This window comes from Dasypus novemcinctus, chromosome 3 (assembly GCF_030445035.2).
Source record: "Dasypus novemcinctus isolate mDasNov1 chromosome 3, mDasNov1.1.hap2, whole genome shotgun sequence".
Taxonomy (NCBI): Eukaryota; Metazoa; Chordata; class Mammalia; order Cingulata; family Dasypodidae; genus Dasypus; species Dasypus novemcinctus.
This window is the reverse complement of record NC_080675.1, coordinates 72,929,298-72,952,847: the sequence shown is the minus strand read 5'-3', so window position 1 is coordinate 72,952,847 and position 23,550 is coordinate 72,929,298. Positions and strand designations below refer to the sequence as shown.

General features: G+C 35.5%; 1 long non-coding RNA gene across 1 annotated transcript in view; it reads left to right on the top strand.

Annotated features, from left to right (window-relative positions):
* LOC131277941 (uncharacterized) overlaps nucleotides 1–4,957 on the top strand; it is a 51,792-nt gene extending 46,835 nt beyond the window's left edge. The window contains exon 3 of the long non-coding RNA XR_009185011.2: nucleotides 4,564–4,957. This is a non-coding gene — a long non-coding RNA (uncharacterized lncRNA). The remainder of the gene's footprint in view (nucleotides 1–4,563) is intronic.
* Nucleotides 4,958–23,550: the final 18,593 nt, after the last annotated feature.

Here is a 23,550-nt window from a genome sequence, read left to right as displayed (position 1 = left end):
TTTTCTACCACAGAGTTGGGTGCCTTTTCACATCCTTGACAAAGTCCTTTGAATTACAAAAGTGTTAAAGTTTGAGGAAGTCCTATTTATCAATTTTTCTTACATTAATCATGCTTTTGTGTAAGGTTTAAAAATTCACCACTTACCACGTGGTCTTGAGAATGTTTCCCTACATTTTCTTCTAGGAGTTTTATATTTCTAGCTTTTATATTTAGGTCTTTATCCATTTTGAGGGTTTTTTTTTTAAATTAAATTTTATTTTTATTTATTTTTATTTTTTATTTTTTGTCTTTTTTTTTTAATGTTACATTAAAAAAATATGAGGTCTCCATATACTCCCCACCCCCCTCACCACACTCCTCCCCCCATAACAACCTCCTCCATCATTGTGAGACATTCATTGCACTTGGTGAATACATCTCTGAGTACCGCTGCACCTCATAGTCAGTGGTCCACACCATAGCCCACAGTCTCCCACAGTCGATGCAGTAGGCCATGGGAGGACATACAACGTCCAGTAACTGTCCCTGCAGCACCACCCAAGACAGCTCCAACCCCCAAAAATGTCCCCACATCACATCTCTTCCTCCCACTCCCTACCCCTGACAGGAACCATGGCCACTTTCTCCACACCAATGCCACATTTTCTTCAATTACTAATCACAAGAGTTAATGAACAGAATATCAGTAAGTCCATTCTAATCCATACCTTTTGAGTTTTCATATATATATTTTTAAGTTCTTTTTGATTATAAGGTGTGAGTTGGGATCCTCTTTATTTCTTTTGGCTATGGATATCCATTTCCCCCAATACCATTTGTTGAATAAGTTGTTCTGCCTCACATGGGTGGATTTGATAGACTTATCAAATATCACTGACCATAGATGAGAGGGGCTTTTTCTTAACCATCAATTCAGTTTCACCAGTCTCTGAGTCTATCTTTATGTGAGTACCATGCTATTTATATGACCATAACTAGGTTATATGATTTTAAAGTCCAGAAATAAGAGTCCTCAAACTTTGCTCTTTCTTTTAAGACATTTCTGGATATTTGGAGCCCTTTATTCTTCCAAATAAATTTGATAATTGTACTTACCATGTCTTTTAAAAAAATGCTGGTTGAATTTTTATCAGAATTGCATTGAAGCTGTCTACCAATTTCGGTAGAATTGACATCTTAGAGATATTTAGTCTTCAAATTCATGAGTATGAATATTCTTCCATTATTTAGGTCTTTCTTAAAAAAATTCTTTTATCAATACATTGTACTTTTCTGAATACAATTGCTTTACATCCTTGATTAATTTTTTTCTAAATATTAAATTCTTTTAGTTGCTATTGGAAATGTAATGTTTTCCTGACTCCCTCCTCATATTGTGTATACTAGTGTATAGAAACACTACTGATTTTTGCACATTAGTTTTGTATCCTGCCACTCTGCTGAAATCATTTATTAACTCTAGCAGCTTTACTTTAGATTTTACAGGACTTTCTAGGTATATGATTATATCATCCACAAATAGCAAATGTTTTATTTCTTTCTTTTTGATTTGGATGCCTTTTACTTATTTTTTCTTGATTGGTTGCTCTACCTACAACCTCTACCACTATATTGAATAATAGTGGTGACAGTGGGTATTCTTGTCTTGTTCCCAACCCCAGTGGGAATGCATTCAATCTTTCACCATTGAGGGCAATGTTAGCTATGGATTTTTCATATATGGCTTTTATCACTTTGCGAAAGTTTCTCTTAATTCTTCTTTTGTAGTATTTTTATCAAGTAAAGATGCTGTATTTTTGCCAAATGCCTTTTTGCATCATTGCTAGGATCATGTGATTTTTCTTCCTTGATTTTATAATATCGCGTATAACCTGACTGATTTTCTTGTGTTGAACCATACTTGTATGCCTGATATAAAACCCACTTGATCATGATGAATAATTCTTTTAATGTGTTGTTGGATTTAATTAGCAAGTATTTTGTTGAGGATTTTTGCATCAACATTCATTAGTGATATTGGCCTATAATTTTCTTTTCTTTTCTTTTTTTTTTTTTTTTTGTGATGCCTTTATCTGGTTTTTGTATTAGAGTGATACTGGCTGGCTTCATTTATTGTTCAATTTATTGGAAGACTTTGAGCAGGTTTGGTATTAAATCTTTGAGTGTTTGGTAGAACTCGCCTGTGAAACCATCTAGTCTTGGGCTTCTCATTTTGGGGAGTTTTTGATGACTATTTTAATCTCTTGTGATTGGTTTGTTGATGTCTTCTATTTTTTTCTAGAGTCAATGTATGTTTTTGTACTTTCCTAGGAACTTTTCAATTGTCTAGTTTGTTGCTGTACAGTTATTCCTAGTATCCTCATGATCTCTTATATTTCTTTGGGATCAGTAGCAATGTCCCTATTTTCATTTTTTATTTTATTTACTTACATCTTTTTTGCTTTGTCAATCTATGTAAAAGTTTGTCATTATTGTTAATCTCAAAGAACCAACTTTTTAAAAAAATTCTCTGTTTTCTTTATTTGCCCCTCAATTTCACTTATTTCTTTTCTGATATTTGTTATTCATTTCTTATCTCTGCTGTGGGAATAGTTTGCTGTTCTTTTTCTAGTTCCTCCATCTGTGTAGTTAGGGCATTGGTATTAGCTCTTCTAATGTAAGTGCTTAGGGCTATAAATTTCCTTCTCAGTACTGCCTTCATTGTATTCCACAGGTTCTGGTATGTTGAGTTCTGATTTTCATTCATCTCTAGATATATATTTATCTTTCTCACAATTCTTCTTTAACCCAACTGATTAATAAACAGTATGTTGTTTAATCTCCATATATTTGTGAATTTTCTCTTTATCTACCTGTTGTTGATTTCCAGCCTTATTCCATTATGATCAGAGATATTTCCTTGTATAGTTTTGATCTTTGTGAATTTATTGAGATGGGCACTGTGGTCCAAACTATGGTCTATTCTGGAGAAAGATCAATGAGCACCTGAGAAGACTATATGTATAATTTGCTGTTGTGGGGTGCAATATTCTATATGTGCCTATTAGGTTTAGTCTATTTATCATATAATTCATCAATCTGTTTCTTTACTGATCCTCTGATCAGATGTTCTATCCAATGCTAAGAGTGGTGAACTGAAGTCTCCAGCTATTATAGACATCTATTTCTCCCTTCAGTTTGCCAGTGTTTGTCTCATGTAATTTGGGGCATCATGGTTATGTGCATATATATTTATGATTGTTATTTCTTCCAGATGATTTGCTCCTTTTATTAATACATAACATCCTTTTTGTGTCTAATAACAGTTTTGCTTTAAAGTTTATTTCATCTGATATAAGTAAAGCTCCTCCAAGGTTTTTTTTTTTTTTTAATTTCACCATTAATCATGATATTAGCTGTGCATGTTTTGTAGATACCCTCAGGTTGAGGAAGTTCCCTAGCATTGTAGTTTTTAAAGTGTTTTCATACTGAGATATTGAACTCTGCCAAATGATTTTCCTGCATCAGTTGAAATGACCATGGGGTTTTTTCTTCCTTTGTTCTATTAAAATGGTTTCTTAGTTACCAAGTTGCTATGAAAAATACCACATAATAGGTTCAATTAAAAACAGGAATTTATTGGCTCATCTTTGCAGAGGCTATAAGGCTCACTTTCTCCTAGAGTCTGCAATGTTGTGGCTAACCAGAAATCTTTGGTTTTCTTGGTTTTCCCATTACATGGTGATGTCTATTTCTTTCTCTAACACATTCCTTTGACTTCCAGCTTCTGGTTTCTCTGTGGTACATAGATCAATTTGCCACATAAGACATATTACATTGATCAATTTTCTTGTGCTAATTTGCATTCCTGGAATAAATTCCACGTTTTCATGATATATAATACTTTCTATATTTGCTAGATTTTGTTTTCAGGTATTTTGTTGAGGTATTTTGCATCTATTTTATAAAGGATATTAAACTGTAGTTCTCTTTTTTGGTGATGTCTTTGAGTGGCTTTTGTATCAGTGTAATATTGATGTCATAAAATAAACTGTGAAGTCTTGGCTTCTATATTTTTCTAAGAATTGTGTGAAGGTTTGGTAGTAATTCTTTAATTGGTAGAACTCACCAATAAAGACATCAATGTCTGCACATTTCTTTGAGGGTAGGTTTTCAATTATTAATTCAATCTCTTTTTAAATATTGGTCTATTCAGACTATTTATTCTGAGTCATTTTGATTAGTTTATGCCTTTCTAAATTTTTAAAATTTCATCTTAGCTATCTAATTTGCTGGCATAGTATTCTCTATGATCTTTTTCATTTATGCAAATTTGTTAGTGATTTTAACAGTTTGATATTATTTGTGAATTCCAAAAAGAAATATATATTGTTCCTAAACTTGTCAGTTCCTCTGGCATGATAACCCTTTGATTGTATTAGAGTCAGCTGAAACATCTTATTAAATTAAATTATGTTAAGATTAGGGCTCTGATCCAACCACATAATTAGAGTACAATTTGTCATTGAGTTCCATCCCCCTTGGGGATGAAACAGACACTCACCTGTTTTCTCTGTCACAGATAAAAAGAACACAGAGGAAGAGAGACAGCTCATTAGACATGACAGAGGCCCCAGGAAGAGAGATGAGCCTGATAGTCTACACCTGACCTTGTGAAGAGAACTGAGCAGCTGGGCCTGGAAAGAAATATGCCCTGGCGAGAGACATGCCTTTCACCAACCTACAGCTAAGATCAGAAGAGGATGGGACCACAGAGCCTTAAGAGGAAGAAGGATGGGTGAACTCTCACAAACATTGCCTGCCATCTTGCATCAACACATGGCAATAGACTGTGGGTGAAAAAGTACCTCTTATGGTACTGTGAGTTGGACTCTTTAGGGCCTTGTGACTATAAGCTTCTATCCCAAATAAATACTCTTTATAAAAACCAACAGAGTTCTGGTACTTTGCATCAATACCCCTTTGGCTGACTAAAACAGTGATGTACTTTAATTCTGGATTTACTAATTTGAGTATTCTGGTTGTTTTTTTTTGGTCAGTCCAAATATGGACTTTTCAAATTGAAAATTTTTGTTGATATTTCAAAGAGCAAAGGTTTGGTTTCATTGATTTTCTGTATTGGTTTATATTCCCTATTTCATTTATTTTACCTTTAATATACAAGTTATTAATAATTTCCTTCTACATGCTTCAGGCCTACTTTGAAATCCTTTATCTGTTCCAATCTTTTTTTTTTTTTTTAGTTGAAAGTTATGGTTATTGATTTGAGTAGTACCTTCTTTATTTTTTTTAATGTAGATATGCACAGCTGTAAATTTATTATGAGCACTGCTTTAGCTGCATTCCCAATGGTATGTTGTACTTTCATATCTATTTATCTCAGAGTGTAATCTAATTTACCTTACAGTTATTCTTTGACCCATTGGTTATTTTGTATTGTGTTGCTTAATTTCCACATATTTGTCAATTGTCCAAATTTCCCTTTGTGGTTGGATTCTAATTTAATGCTCTTGTGGTTAAAGAAAAAAACTTTACAGGTTTCCAATCATTTTACATCCATTAAGCCTTATAGCCTAGAATACATACTGGAGAATGGTTTATGTGTACTTGATAAGAATGTATAATCTTCTGCTACTGAGTGAAGTGTTCTATAAAAGTCTATTATGTTTAGTTGGTTTAATGTGTTGTTCAAATATAATTCTTTATTGATCTACTACTTAGTTGTTCTATTAATTCTTGAATGTGGGATATTTAATTCTCCAAATATTATTGTTCAGTTGCCTATTTTTCCTTTCAATTATAACATTTTGCTTCATGTACATGGAGCTCTGTAGTTAGGCTTTTATATGTGTTTACAATTGATATATTTATTATTATAAAATATCATGGAAAATTTTACCTTAAAGTCTATTTTAAGAGATACTTCAGCTCTTTTTGTTACTCTTTGCCTGTATGTAATTTTCATCCTTTTAATTTCATTCTATTCATGTCTTTGAATCTAAGTGTCTCTTGTATTTTCACTACAGTGAAAATAGAAGACACTGCAGACTTACACAGAACAGTGATATGATTTGACTTAGATTTTAAAAGAATCACTTTGACTGTTGCATTGAGAGAAAATTGTAAAGTGGCAAAGACAGAAGCCAGGAAATCAGTTCGGAAACTGTTGGAAAAATCTAGGAGTGAGATGATGGTGACTTGGACCAAGGTGGTAGTTGTAAGAAATCATGAGATATATTCAGATTCTGAATATATAATAAAGGTAAAATCTAAAGGAATTATATGTTAGATAAAAGTAAAAAAAAAAACTAAGTTCAAAAAACATTGATCTGAGTAACTACTGGAATGGAAATGCACATATTAAGACAGCAATTATATAAGAGACAGATTCAGAAAGACAATAGACAACCACCAAAATTCACTCCTTGAAGGACACAGTTCATAGTTAATTGCAACAAGGAGAGCTTCACACACTCATCTGCCCTCCCCTATTATGTACTACCCATGCTCTTGAGAGAATCCTGCCCCTTTATTTGAGAACATAGTAGGCCTCCCCAGGATAGGAGTCCACCACCTTGCTGTTCATTATGTGGGTCTCCACCCATTGATATACACATTATAACACTGTGAACAATCATACACTCCCTAGAAGCCTGCCCCAGGTGTACCCTGTCTCAAATGCCCCATAACCAACTCCCCAAACCAGCAACCCTCACTTGCCATATTGCCCAAAAATCATCCCAGCATTTTAATTTCAACCATGTACCCACCAAACCTCAGTGTTCACCTGCTCCCTCCCCCCAGTTCTGTGGGCAGTCCAATCCCCCCTCCCCAACCCACCCCCCCTGACAAATGAGCACTGTCTAACCTAAAATTATCATGGATGCCATAGGTCCTAAGGGGAAGAGGGAGGGAGGAATAGAATTGATGGAACAGGGGGCATTTGGGGGGAGATGGAATTGTTCTATATGATCTTGCTAGGATGGATACAGGCCATGTTGAATTCCATCAAAGGTTATAAAAGTGTAAATCTAAAATGTAAACCACAATATAAACCATTTACCATGGTTGGTAGCTATGTTTTGATATTTGTACATCAGTTGTAACAAACTTACCTTCCACACATAAAATGTTATTAATAGGGGAAAGAGGAAAGGGGGACAATGTTGGGTATATGGGAGTCCCCTGTATTTGGTACATGACTTTTCTGTCACCTAAACCTTCTTTGAATACAAAATGAGAAAAAAAGTAAGGCACTGGGAGAAGAAATGGAAGAAAATGTCACTGTACATATAGGACAACAGATCTTACAGTGATGAAACACAAAATGTCAAAAAAATTAATTTTTCATTATATTTTACTCTTCTGAATATTTTTAAATTATCTTTGTATTTATTTCATATTTTTAAAACTACCATTATATTTCATTTTCTTAATTATATTTGGTTATTTTATTGGCTTCATTTTTGAAGAAGTTTTGGATCAAAATGCAACTGTGGCAGGGGATGATCATTGATGTAGGGTGTCAATGATGGGAGGAAGCTCACATGGACATACATATAATGCATATAAATATGTTCAAATGTTCATGGGGCACTTTCACATGGGTGGAGATTCACACAATAACTGAAGGATTTTCAAATTCCCATCCTGGGGAGTTCTGCCACATTTTCTAACGACAATGACTAGTGAAGGAGGATAGTCCATTAACAGGCCTTTGATATTGATAACTGTGCTTATGAACCTTTACTCTTGAAATTCAAACAGCCTAGTGTTATAGGGTGCCTAAGAGTTGCCTTCTGAGAGCCTCCTTGTTGCTCAAATATGGCATCTCTTTAAGCCAAACTCAGAGTATAAATACATTACTTTCCCCCCGGTGTGTGGCATGACTCCCTGGCTGAGCCTTTCTGGCAATGAGGGATTACTACCAAGTACCAAATAGCAATGCAACTGGAAAAAGTCCTTGACTAAAAGAAGAAAAATTTAATGGCAAATGAGTTTATATGGCTTAGAGACTTCAAAGTGAGTTGGGAGTCATTCCAGAGATTACACTTATGCATGTCTCAGCAGGATCTCTTTGACTGCCAAAGTAGATACTACTCAAAATAGTGGGGCACCTGAGGGGTCTGGAGACATACAGACACGATTGTCTGAGCAACTATCTCAGGAGTTTGGTGCTTGCCAGTGGGTCCAACATTGGAATTTATGCTCCCCAGAGTGTCAGAGTTGGACTCAGTTGTGGTTTTGCTACACATGGCTCTTCTGTCCTTCTATTTGAACCTATAATTAGTACTAGAGTTGGTAGGCTTATATCCAAGAGATTTAAATATTTGGGCTCTCTGTGTGCCAGTTGGGCTCTGAATCTCAACACAATTTTAACACTTACTCTCCAGTTCATTGGTCTCACCTGGGACAACTAACATGGAAGTGATGATGGACAGCTGCCATACCAAGGAACTGAGAAAGTCTACTCCTGCAAACAGGAAAGTCCCACCAATCAGTCCTATGGAAACACAGCCCCCTTTCAATTAGATGTGGAATGGACATCACCATCCCAGAAACCTCAGGATTAGGGAATGAACTATCAACTAAAGTAGAGTTACTATTATTCTACTATAGATTTATTGTGATTCTACCAATGGGAAAAAGTTATATCATTGATGTGGAGGTAGTGGATACCACTGGAGGTTATCAGGGAAGGGAGAGGGAAAAACATGTATAATAAGGTGGCATTTTGGGAACTTGGGAATTGTCCTGAATGACAATGCAATGACAGATACAGGCCATTATAAATCTTACCATAACCTACAGAACTGGGTGGCAGAGAATGTAAACTTTAATACATGCTTAATGACAGTGCTCCAAAATGTGTTCAATTGCAAGGCATATACTTCACTAATGAAGATGCTGTCAGTGTGGGAATATATGACAAGTGTGAGGAGAGGGGCATATGGGGATTCCCTATATTTTTTTATGTGACATTTGTATAATCTAAGTATGTTTAGGGAAATAAAATAAAAAGTAAAGACAATAGGGAACTCAGATTTTGGATATGTTATGTTTTAGATGTCAATTAGATATGCAAATGAATTTCAAGAAGATAAACATATATGTAAATAGTAATATCATGGGTTATGCACAGGTTTAAGTTATAATTACAGGAGTCATCAGGGTGAGGTGATAATTTGAATGTAAGAGATTGAATTAAGTTACACAGTAAGTGACTATCACTAGTAAACAGAAGAAATGAAAGGTTGATCCCCCATGGCACCCAGCTAACAGGGATAGAATAGCATAGGTAGATAAGGAAGAACAGACCATGACTGTAGATGGAAGGTGAATAGAGAAAGTAATTTAAGAGGGAACAGTGATCTGCTATTTCTAACACTATTGATACCATAAGAAAAATATTTATCAAGAGCACTTTTGGTGGAGATGTGGGGACAAAATACTGACTGAAGTTAATTCAAGTGAAAATTGAAAGAATGCATTTGGAAGCCATGAATTTGAATATTTCTTTGGAGGATTATTGAATAAAGAAGAGGATAGAAATGTGGTGGTAGCCGGGAAAGTGTTTGGTTTCAAGGAAGACTTTTATTTATTATAGCGTTATGTATTAATAAGTTAATGGAACTGATAGAAAAAGAAAGAAAAAATGAAGATGCAGAGAAGAAAAAAGAAAGTTGCTGGGCCCTACCCTTGAGTAGACTAGAAATATTAGGTCAAGCAGCATTCAGATGGAGATCTAGTCAAATTTAGCAATCAACAATTTATCAGAGAGGAGGAGTATAATGATATAGATGTTAAGTGGTAGCTGAAACTTGGGAAAGTTAAATTTTGATTGCCTCTATTTTATCAGTCAGATAGTAAGCAATATATTCAACAGACATTGAAGATAGAGCAAGATATATTGATGAAAGAGAAGGCATAAGTTAGTTTTCTAGGTAAGTGTCCATGTGGCTGGGCCAGATGAATATCATGTGATTGTCAAATAGCAATAATGACTTCCTTAACTTTAGCAGCCATAGATATAAAGTGATACCAGTCAGAAGGATTTCTTGTTTTCCTCAAAGCCTGTTCCTACTTAGTGAATGCAGGTATGAAGCAGGTAATAATTTGGATTTCACAACAGTGTTTTCTTGTGCCAGGTTACCCCAAACTTACCAATCTTTCACATAATCTATCAATAAATATGGAGGAGTTTTAAAGGAAAAATAACTTCCTGATTTTCATAATCTGTATAGGCTACCGACACAATCTCTAAACACTTGGAAAATCCCAAGGGCTGGAGTGTCTTTGTTAGTCAGGGTGTCTACTTAGACCACACCTGATAGTTTATGCAACAAGATGATTTAGATTAGAGGTCAGTCACATCAGAAAAGCCAAACATGTAATTAGAAGGTTAGGACTTTGAAACAGGTGCTATCAGCCTGACCCCTGGAGGGAAGAGAGAGGAAGATTAAGTTCAACCATGTGGGCAATGATTTCAATCTATCATTCTTCTGTAATAAAACCAAATAAAAACTTTGGGCACCTAAGCTCCCATAAGCTTCTCTTGTTGACAACACTCTTTGCCTATTGTCAAATATCAATACCAGGAGGAAGGTGGAAGTTTCTGATTTAGAATATTCCTTTAGAAATTTCCTTTAGAAATTTTTGTTCTAATTTATTTTTGGGGTGGGCTAATTTTTTAATTTAACTCTGAACTTTTAAAAATTTATTGAAGTACATCACTCATACATAAACAATAAGTGTACAGTAGTAGTTGTGAACTTACAAAACAAACACATATAACATCATACAGGACTCTCAAACCTCACCCTACCAACAATACCTGGACTTGCACCAATGGATAGGGCATCTGCCTACCACATGGGAGGTCCATGGTTCAAACTCCGGACCTCCTTGACCCAGGTGGAGCTGGCCCATGTGCAGGGCTGATGCGTGCAAGGAGTGCCCTGTCCCCCATGTAGAGGAGCTCCACACACAAGCAGTGCACCCCATAGAAGAGGAAGAGCCACCCAGCGTGAAAGAAAGTGCAGCCTGCCCAAGAATGGTGCCTCACACACGGAGAGCTGACACAAGATGATGCAACAAAAACATCCACAGATTCCTGGTACCGCTGATAAGGATAGAAGTGGTCACAGAAGAACACACAGTGAATGGACACAGAGAGCAGACAACTGGGGGGGGAGGGGAGAGAGATAAATACAAAATAAATATTTTTTAAAAAGAGCACCCTTAAAATGTTACTACCAACCAAAGTACCTTATATTTGGCATATTTTCCCCAAGTATTATTATATTATTTATATATGAACAGAGATAAACAATAAGTGTGTAGTAAAAGTTGTGAATTCACAAAGCAAACATGTATAACATAATACAGGGGTCACATACATGAACCCACTAACAACACCTTACATTGTTGCAAGACATTTGTTACAAATTAAAAAAATCATCAAAATCCCACCACTAACTATAATTCCCATCCTAAACTTGTTGTACTTCCCCCCAACAACCCTACTATCTTTCAAATATATTTCTATGATAGAAGTTGTAAATCTATAAAACAATCAAACAAATGTGCAGAATTCCCATAAAACAACCCTCCATCAACACACTATACTGTGGTGGAACATCTGCCACAGATTTTGAGACAATATCCTCAGACTATTACCAGGTCCATAGCATATATTTGACACACTTTTTCCACACTCTTCCTTTATCAACACAGTACATCTTCGGCATAGATACTTGAATATTACATTACTACTGTTAATCACAGTTCATAGGTGACTCCAATTGTATTTTTCCCATGCTCCTCCACATCCTCACCATGCTGAAAATAGTTATGCACATTGGCTCTAGCTTACAAAGGACTCTCTTGCATCAGTACCAACAACCACAATTCTCATCCATCTCTAAGTTTACCATGTTATTCAGTCCCTAGATTATTCTCTAGCTTTCCTCAATTGACTTTTACATCCCTAGACTACCCTTTTCAGCCACATTCTGATTTATAAACATCCTCTTACTCACTATAGTCTGTTACCATCAACTCTATACATTTCCACACATTTACAATAAAGTTAATTAAAACTTCTACATACCTTAAGCATCAGTAGTCAATCTCTGTCCTCCTCATCTCCTTTAAGAACCCACAAGGTCTTGAAGATATTTTCCTCCATTTTCTTCTAGAAGCTTTATGATCCTGCTTTTATATTTAGGTTTTTATCTATTTTGAGTGTTTTTTTTTTAATTTCCACATGAAAATTTTATTTTAGAATTTATCACAAGGAAAAAAAAATCTCCATGAAAAATTTAAAATGTTTTCCTCTTTCTGATGAGCAATATGTAACTTCTGTTGCTTTCTTTACTGCCCCAGAATCAAGGAACTTTAGAGCCAAAGTTATAATTGAAATTCTAATGGCCCTTTCTCCTTCTCTCTCTCCTCCTTCCTTCCTTCCTTCTTTTCTTCCTTCCTTCCTTTTTCTTTCTTTCTTTCTTTCTTTCTTTCTTTCTTTCTTTCTTTCTTTCTTTCTTTCTTTCTTTCTTTCTTTCTTTCTTTCTTTCTTTCTTTCTTTCTTTCTTTTTCTTTCTCTTTCTTTCTTTGTATTATTTTGAAGATCACAAAAAATGATACATTAAAAAATATGAGGTTCCCATATATCCCCCACCCCACCCAACCCCACTCCTCCCACATGAACAACTTCTTTCATCGTTGTGGCATATTCATTGCATTTGATTAATACATTCATTTTGAGTTAATGTTTGTATAAAATGTGAGAAAGGGATGCTCTTTCTTTCTTTTGGCTATGGCTATCCAGTATTCTCAGGACCATTTGTTGAATGGATTGTTTTGTCCAAGCTGGGTGGGTTTGACAGGCTTGTCAAAAATCACTTATCCATAGATGTGAGGGTTCTTTTTAAACCATCAACTTGGTTCCATTGGTCTGTATGTCAGTGTCATGCTGTTTTTTATCACCATAGCTAGGTAATATGAATTAAGGTCTAGAAGTGAGCATCCTCCAAATTTATTTTTTCTTTTTAATATATTTCTTGCCATTTAAGCACCTCTTACTCTTTAAAAAATTCTATTTATTTATTTATTTATTTTTAAATGTTACATTAAAAAATATGAGGTTCCCATGTACCCCCTATCCCCCACACCCCATTCCTTCCACATCAACAACCTCTTTCATCATGATGGGACATTCATTGCATTTGGTGAATACATTTTGGAGCACTGCTGCACCACATGGATAATGGTTTACATTGTACTTTACACTCTCCCTCAGTCCACCCAGTGGGCCATGGCAGGACATACAGTGTCCAGCATTTGTCCCTGCAGTACCACCCAAGGACAACTCTAAGTCCTGAAAATGCCCCCACATCATATTTCTTCTTCCCTCTCCCTACCCTCAGCAGCTACAATTTCTTCCATTACTAATCACAATACTTCCATAATAGAATATCAGTAAGTCCACTCTAATCCATACTCTATTCCTGCATCCTGTGGACCCTGGGATGGTTATGTCCACTCCACCTCTATATCAATTGGGGACTTCGATTCCACATGGAAGATGGATGCAATTCTCCTGCTTGCAGTTGTAGGCACTCTTGGCTCCCTGGTGTAGTGATTGACCTTCTTCACCTCCCTGTTCACTGGCCAGGATAAGTCCAATAAACCAGAGGGTAGGAGTTGCAACTCTGCTGAGGCTCACAACCTGGCTGTCACATGGACAGTCCAGAGATTCAGGTCTGCTTAGTATATACCAACCCCAGCACCAATCACAATTCTGGTAAAAGTAACAGAAGAGTCATGTGTAGAAAGGTCACATCTGAGTCCAACTCTATCACACTCAGGAACACAAACTCCAAAGTAGGGCCAACTGACATGGCACTGAACTCCAGAGCCATCTGCCATGACCATAGAACCTGTGGGTCTCTGTAACTTTCAGGAGAACCTGAACCTGTCTCTGGGACCCGGCTGAGGTGTGCATAGGCACAACTCCTCTGATGACCTCTCAACTCTTTTTTTGGAGACTCACAGACACATTAACACATTTGTCCTTTCCATTTCCCCCTTTAATTCAAGGTCAAAAAGCAGTTTTTAACATGTGCTATTACAAGAAAGCTGAGATATTCTGCTGGTCTGAGTTGACCCTTTTATTCAAGGTCTTTTTCTAGTTATAGCACCACCTGGTGCTTGGTAGTAATCCTTCAGCACCAGGCGGGCTCATCCCTTGGAGTCATGTCCCATGCTGGGGGGAAGGTAATGCATTTTCATGCTGAATTTGTCTTAGAGAGTGGCCACATTTGAACACCATGGAGGTTCTTAGGAGGTAACTCTTAGGCACCCTACAGCTCTAGGCCTAGTTTGTATTTCAGGCAAACAGGCTCATAAGCTTAGTCATCAGTATCAAGGGCTCATTGTTGGACCATCCTTCTTTATTGGTCTTTGCGATTGCATTACTGGGGGGGGGGATTGTTGCTGTTCCATTAGGGAATGTGATAGAGCTCCCGTGGCTAGGAACTCAGCACTCCCTCAGTTGTCATTTTTAACAGTAACTACTATGAAAATATCCAAACATTTTTATGTACCCTGTATATATGCCCTGGCGAATTCCCTCCCAATCATGTATCCCCTATCAATAACACCCCACACTAGTGTTCCTCCACTGCCATATTTGAACCTCTCTGTGGTCCAAAACTTCTTAAAAAAATGAAGCCTAATATATTGCCAGGTTCCATTAATAGTAGAATGGAATATAGTGATAGGCTTAAAGATTAGATATAGAATACATACTAATACATACTAATACCTCTTACTCTTCTAAATAAATATGATAATCATGTTTTCCATTTATTTAAAAAATGCTGGTGGAATTTTTATCGGGATTACATTGAATCTGTGTATTAATTTGGGCAGAATTGACATATTAATGATATTTCATCTTCCAATCCATGAGCATGGAATGTTCTTCCAAATATTTAGGTCTTTTTTGATTTCTTTTAACAATGAGTTATAGTTTTCTGAATATAAGTACTTTTCACTGTTGATTAAGTTTATTCTCAAATATATGAGTCTTTTAGTCACTGTTGTAAATGGAATGTTTTTCCTGACTTCCTCCTTAAATTGTACATTAGTAGTATCTTTTAAAGTCTATTTCATCTAATATAAGTATAACTACTCTGGCATTGTTTTTGTTTGTTTGGTTGGATGGTTACTGAATGGGTGGAATATGTTTTGCCAGCTTTTCAATATCAATCTATTGTTATCATTGGTTCTAAGGTGAGTCTTTTGCAGACAGCATGTAGGTATTTTCTTACCTATTCTGACAAATTGTGTCTTTTGATTGGGGATTTTAATCCGTTAACAATCAATGTTATTACTGTAGAGGCAGTTCTTATTTCACCCATTTTGATCTCTGGGTTTTGTCTGTTATATTTAATTTTTGCTACTCTTTTGAGACTTTTAGTTATTTTTACTGATATAATTTTCACTTATAGACTCTCTTCCAAGCCTCTCCCCCCCCCTTTTTTTTTTCAGACTGTTGCACACCTTTAGTATTTCCCACCAAGCTTGTTTCTTGGTTACAAATTCTCTGCATTTCTGTTTTTCTGTGAATATTCTAAAGTTACACTCATTTTTGAAAGACAATCTTGTGGAAAGGTTTTATCCTGTAGTATCTTAAATATATCATACAACTGTCTTCTTGCCTCCATGATTTCTGATGGGAAATCAGCACTTAGTCTTATTGGGTATCTCTTATGTTATGCATTGCTTTTCTCTTGGTGCTCTCAGAATTCTCTTTGTTTTTGAGATTTGACATTCTGATTAGGATGTGTCTCAGAGTTGGTCTATTCAGATTTATTCAGATGGGAGTACATTGTGCTTCTTGAACACGGATCTCCTTATCCTTCAATAGGGTTGAAAATTTTTCTACCATTATTTCATCAAATATTCATTCTGCTCCTTTTCCCTCTCTTCCTTCTCTTTCTGGACATCCATGATACATAGGTTTACAAGTTTCTTGCTGTCATTTAGTTCCCTGAGAACTTGTTCAGTTTTCCATTCTTTTCTTCATCTGTTCTTTTGTATGTTCATTTTTGGATGCCATGTGTTCAAGTTTACCAATCCTTTCTTTTGCCTCTTCAAATCTGCTGTTATATGATTACAGTGTATTTTTTATTTTATTTTTCATGCTTTTCATTCCTGTAAGATATGTTATTTTTCAATGTATACTTCCAAAATCTTTTTGTGCTCATCCAAAACCGTCTTAATATCCTTAAAATCTTTAGCTATCTCATTGAATTTTTTAAGGAGATTTGTTTGAACATCTATAATTAGTTATTGTAGTAGTTTGATATAGTTATGAATTCCAAAAAGAAATATTGGATTATGTTTATAAACTGATCTTTTCCTCTGGGAATATTAGATTATATTGGATTCAGATGTTTACCTGATTAAATGTGCCAGTAGCGTGGCAAAGGACAGAGTTAAGGGTTTTTGATGGAGTTTGATGCTGAAGCCTTTAGCTGAAGCCCCAAGAAATATGCACACAGAGGAAAGAGAAGCAAGCCCCAGGAAGAGAGGAACCTAGAGAGAAGCAAGACCCTGGAAAAGGGAGGAACCCAGGAAGCCTGATCCCTGCCAGATGCCAGCAGCCATCCTATTCCAACACTTGAAAATAGGCTTTGGTGAGGGAAGTAACTTATACTTAATGGCCTGGTATCTGTAAACTCCAACCCCAAATAAATACCCTTTATCAAAACCAACCGATTCCTGGTATTTCGCAACTTCATCCCTTTAGCTGACTAATACAGTTGTCTCAACTCCTTTATGTCATCTGGAGGATGATCTTATTCTTTTAACTGGCCATATACCTTCCTGTTTCTTGGTATGGATTGTAACTTTTTGTTGGTGTCTTTGCATCTGGCTTACTAAATGTGTTTATTCTGGGTGCAATTTCTCTCTTTAGTTTAGGGATTTCTTGCCCTTTCTCCCTTGCTGTTTTTTTAGTAAGAGCCAAGGATGTAGTTGGTACTGTAATCTGTGGAAACTCAAGCTACCCACATTGCCCAAGGGACCAGTGAAGCTTCTCCCAACTTTCTCTTTTGCCAGGGGTAGGCTCAGAGTCACAGTCATGTGTAATAATCCAAATTGTACAGGCCTAGACTCTAGTTCCCTAAAGAGATTGATGAAGCTTCATGTCTCTTTCTCCCCTATTTGGAGAAAGGACAGAGATGCAGGTATGGGTATCAACCTATGCCATGTGGGTCCAAAATTACCACAGTTGCCTGGGTAGACTTCTGACTATTCAGTTTGTGACAGCTGAATGTACCTGCAGCTATTCAGAGAGGCTGAGTCAGGGTCTGCTGGTCTCCTTCCTGCTAAGGTGGGGCTGAAGCTAGACTAGGAATGCATTCCAATTTGGATGAAAGTAGCTGGTCCCTACTATCACTGTGATTTTCAGTCAGCCTGGCTTCCTCTCATGCACGGGGCAGAGTCAAAATGGCTGCTACCTGCCTCTGTGTGGCTTAGAGAGGTTCAAACTTCAGCTGTTCTTAGGATTATACTTTATCCAGCCAATTTTACTAATCAGAGAGATGGTGGTCAACTGTGCCTCCCTTCCATGCTTTTGCAAAATGTAGCTTCCAACTCCAGCCACAGAATATCTTCTGAAGTGGCTTGCATCACCAGAATAGAAAGATTACCAGCCTCTGTGGTGTGGCCTGTGTTTTCCTGGAGAAGCTGGCACAGACCCTCCCACCTTCTTCCCTGCTGGAAATGGGGCTTGGGCTTAGGCTAGAGCTGCAATCTGATCTGAATGGAAAGAAACCGATAACTACCAGCACTGTAATTTTTAGTCTTTCCCTCTTCCTCTCCTGCCAGGGATGAAGTGAAAATGGTGCTACCAGCTTCTTGCTGACTTGAATAGGTTCAAACTTTAGCTGATTTTAGGATTATTCTTTAGCCCACTGAATTTGCTAATCAGTAGCTGAAGTTGGTGCCCAACTGTCTCTTCCTCCCCCATTTTTGGGAAGTGGAGCTTCCAATTCCAACCCTGAAATAGTTCCAGAGTTGGCTTGTGCCACCAGTAGAGGATAGGCAGTGACCTCTGTGGCATGAAGTTCTCTACTTATGAATCTTCTCTGCAGATGGGTAGTTTCCTTCCATTCTTTCGAGGATGTTGCAAGCTGCTCTTCTGGTCTTCTGCAGCCCCCGAACAGGTGCTTTAGATAGCTCTGGGGATTACTAACTGCCCTGCAGCAAGAGCTGAATCTATTATCTCCTTACTCTACTGCCATCTTGCTGGTTGTCCTGTTCTAATTTATTTTTAATTCTAATTTATAAATTTCACTATAATAAAACTGTAATGAAAGTACAGCACTTTCTGTGTTCTGTGTGTCATTCTAACAAATTAATGAACATTAAGGTACTTGTAATAATCCCCAAATTTGTAGCCAGCTAATCAGAAGTGAGGATTGTTCTGGGAACTCCCAAACTTGCAGCTTGTGTTTGAACTTTGGGCTGTCATGCAGGAAATGTTTCTCTAGACTTTGCAATTTCACTAAACTCCTATGGATAACCAAAATACTGAATTAATCATCAATTTTCTAAAGACTAAATACATAAATTGATGAAAGCATCTTTAACATTAAGTTGGTTATCTTCTTATGATGTTTAATGCAAGATCATTCTATCAAATTCTAAATTTTATTTAAAATAGAAAACTTCCATGTTTCTTAGGACACATATTGTGGCAATCAAGGATTTAATTCATGGATGAGGTAAGTAGACATATTTCTAACCATCCCTGTTGCAGCAGAAGTATACAAAATTCAACAGGGCTTCTAAGGGAAGATTTTATAAGCAAAATAATATAAAAAGTTTGTTTGGTTTTGACACCCAGATTCAAGAAGTCTACAGCCTCTGGATAGTATATAATATTTTTAAACTTCTTTCCTGTCCTGTTAATGATGCCTATTTTATAGAATAGTAATTAGGGAAAATTTACTGGTAAAATGCCAGACCTAAATTTTGTGGCAGTGAGATTATAGTAAGCCCCTCTATTTACAGTAGTAAAATTGAATATACATAATGTATTCAGACATATTTGCAGCTTATCTTAAAAATTGCAATGGAGGTTAAAGTTTGGTCCAACAAAAGATTGGTAAATTTTGTCTATGCCCTTTTCATATTGAATTCAAAGCAAATCTAGTGAGACTGATTTTTCTCTGGCATTTATATGTAAGTATTGACAAAAGAATCTGTTTAAAATGAAATGCCACAAATCATTGTGTAAAACACACTAGATTATGCTAAAGAACTGGGTCAGACATTAATAAAAACATGATGGTAACGAAAGAGGGGGAGCCAGAAATCTCTATTAGTTTTTTGGTGATTGATTTTCACAAATAACAAGGAAAAGGATTGGATATTAATAGCAGATTCATAGGACATCTATACATTTGCTATAGTAGTGTTTGTACACTATACCGATATTAATTGTTCAATAGACTATGACTAGTTCATACTTAAAGCTTTTATATTGTGATATGTATAGTAACATAAGTATTGATTATTAGAGTTACATTAATGTAGATGAACAAAACAATATTTTCACACAAAATCCTTGTGTTCATAGTATGTACACCAGGTAACAGCCATCACTTACCAAATGAGATCTGTAGGATCTCCCCTTCATTAAATGTGCTTCTCCTTATAAAAATATTATTTTAACTCCCGCTCTTGGCATCACTCTAATTCCATGTATTATTATATTAATGTTTGTTTAATTTTTATTGGGGTAAGTATATAAACACAAAGTATCCCATGTTGTCCACTTTTTTGGTACAATTTGGTGATATTAAGTTACATTCATAATATTGTGTTACCAACAACACCAGCCATTATCAAGCTATTTCCATCATCATAAACAGAAACCATGTACCAATAAGTGATAGCTCCATATTCACCCCCACTCAGCCCCTGCAATACACCTTCACTCTGTAATCTCCACTCTCTATTAATTTACATATTCTAGGTATTCCATATAAATGGGTTAATATTTTCATAGTTATTCACTTTTCCCTTAATCATTGATATTTATGCCTTGAACTTACCTTTAAATTTTTTCCTGCTTCTCTTTTGCAAGTTCAAGTTTTTCTTTCAGGTTCAAATTATTCATCTTCTTTATATACTTTCCTAGATGTATTGCTCACTCCCTTCTTCATTTATTACCATTCATATGCTTCTTCAGTTTGTTTTCTCATTTTGTCATCATTAAATCCTTTAGTCATGCCATGTTCTATATCACTTCATTAAAGAGAAATTTTCACCTTGAATATCCTTTAAATAATCTAGCTATTAAATTAGTAGTATTTAGATCTGATAAAATATTCTATTATTGTGAGAAATCTACCAACTTCATTTCCCCCAAAATTGTTAGATATTACATGAATATATTATTTGTAATATTTCCCAGATTTCGTAAAAGCCTGCAAGCAAATAAAATTACTTATGTAACAATTGCAATGTGGGGTATATTTGATATTTTCATAGTGTAATAAACATTGGAAAGCAGCTGCTAAAGTGAGAAAACAATGCTAATATTGATTTAAAGGCAATTAGTTAATGTGAACTAAAGTTTGGCTTCAATCTATAATAAGTAAAATCAACCTAGGGATTTAGTTTTAATATTACAAATTTGATTGCATTTTATTTCACCTTGCCAATTTTCTGATAAAAATATTATTGATCCATAAAACATTTATTTTGCATCTCAGTTTGGATTTACTTCTTATATATAAATTGTTTAAGAGAGGAATAAAAAATATGGATGAGCTACACATCATCTAATAAAACATGCTAAACATTTTCCTCAAATTAGATCTTTTAAAAACTGCCTGATAATATATCAAATTTTTTTCTTATTAATGTGTTAGTAAAAATATAAAGTAGTTAGGCAAATCATGAAAGAGAAGAATATATTAAAATTTAAAAATTAACCCATATTAAGTATTGTCTCACATTATATACTTGCAACCAAATACATTTTTAAAATGTTTCACTGAAAAATAATAAAGACTCAATGGTAAAGATTAAAAATTAAATGATAATTTAAAATCTCTGGTAGTGAGAAATCTCATTTCAGCAAAACACACCAAATATTTACATTTTCTAAATAATATGATGTGCAATTTATTTGTTAAAATATAATTATTGATTGCAATACCCCTCAAAAAAGTAGCAAAGTGTATTCATATTACAAATTAAAATTATGCCATTATATCTGATCTGAGTAACTCAAATCTGTTATCTTGCTAAATATTTGGCATATGATTAAAATTTTTTGCTTTACAATGATGAGGACCTTTATATTTATGTGGCAAACTCATAGTGGTTTCAGTTATATGAGTCCAAATTAGGTTTTCAAAAGAAGTATTTCATCAAATAAGCAAACAGGCTCTGTTTTCACAGAAAATTCTACTCAGGTATGAATTATATGATATGAGCATTTAATCATCTATGATTGCAATACAGATACTGGAATAATTAGAAAGATTTTCCTGGTCAGAGAATCAAGCTATCTTGGAGTCATTATTTCTAGTAACAGATTACAATAGTATTTGCACATTAATCATTCTTTGGAACTTGCAGATTCATTAGTATTTATAAAATGTTTCTAAGATATATAGACTTCAGTTTGAATGAACCCAATATTTTCCACATTTCTGTCACTTCAACATTTGACCCTCTCTAAACCAGCCATCTTCAGTTAGTTGTAAATCATTACCTTTCTCATAAACGCATAGTTTTAAGGATCTTATTTTTCTTAAAAATCCATTCAGTAAAATGTAAGCCCCATGGAGGCATGTTAATTTTCTTTGTTGTTTTGAACTCTATCTCCAATCCTGTATTAGTCTGCCAAAGGGATGCTGGTTTAAAATACCAGAAATTTGTTGGCTTTTATAAAAGATGTTTATTTGGATTAGAAGTCTACAGTTACCAGATCATAAAGCGTAAGTTAGTTCCCTCACCAAAGTCTGTGGCTTCCTCTTCCTCTTAAGTCTCCATGGTCCCAGCTTCCTCCAATATCAGCTGTAGGCTGGGATAAGTCTCTTCTCTCTCCTGGCACTTATGCCTCTCAAAATTTTATATATTTGTCTCAAAATTTTACTGATTTTCCTTGTAATTTCTTCTTTCATCCAGTGATTGTTTATTTTTCAATATATTTTTATTAGAGAGGTTGTGAATTTAAAATCAATCATGTACATGTGTGAAATTACCAACAGCAGCCCTCTATTTATATACTACATTGTTGTGGAATATTTGTTACAGATTATGAGATAACATCTGCATTAGTCAGCCAAAGGGGTGCTGATGCAAAATACCAGAAATCTGTTGGCATTTACAAAGGGCATTTATTTGAGGTAGAAAGTTGCAGTTACCAGGCCATAGGGCATAAGTTACTTCCCTCATCAAAGTCTGTTGCCACATGTTGGAGCAAGGTGGCTGCTGACGTTTGCCAAAAGCTCAGACTTCCTGAGTTCCTCTCTTCCTGGGTTCCTCTTTCCATGCTCAGCTGCACTGCTCTCTCCACAAGGCCAGCTGTTGGCTCTCAGGCTATCAGCTCTGTCTCTTTTCCCAGGGCTCAATTCTCTCCAATTTCAGCTACTATGCTCCTCTGTGTGCTTACTTCCTGGACTCCAACTCAAAACTCAAAACTCCCTTCTTTTCAGCGTTTTTTTTTTTTGTGAGTCCCTGCCCACCAAAGGGTGGAGAATCAACTTCCTACTGACATGGCCTAATCAAAGCCTTAATTATTATTTAATCAAATAAAAGTGAGACCTCTTAATCCAATATAATCTAATATGCTGAGAGGAACAAACCAGTTTGCAAACTTAATCCAATATCTATTTTTGGATCATAAATAACATCAAACTGCTACAATATCATAAGATAATTTCCACTAACTATGGCCTGTAGCATAAATTTGGTACATTTTTCCATAACCCTATTATTAACATAGCACATCTTTGGCATTGATGCATGAATAGTACAATATTGTTAACTATAGTCCACAGTTACATTGATTGCATTTTCCCATGCTTCTCTACATTTTACTACCTTGAAATAGTGATGTACTTTTGTTCTAACTCATAGAAGGACAATCATGTATTTGTACTATTAACCACAGTTCCCATGTACTTCTCAGTTCCCTATGTTATCAGTGACTAGGTTATTATTCTCTGGCTTCCTTCAATTGATATTTACATCCCTAGACTACCATTTTCAGCCACAATCCTATTTGTGAGCACCGTGATAGTTCTACTCACTGTAATGCATTACCACCAATTCTATCCATTTCCACATGTTTAAAGTCAATTAAAACTTTACATATATTAAGCATCAGTACCCCCTTTCAGCCCTCCTCCTATTTCCTAATAACCTATAACCAAGGTTTTAACTCCATGTATTTAATCTTTATATTTAGTTCATATAAGTGAGACCATGTGACATTTGTCCTTTTGTG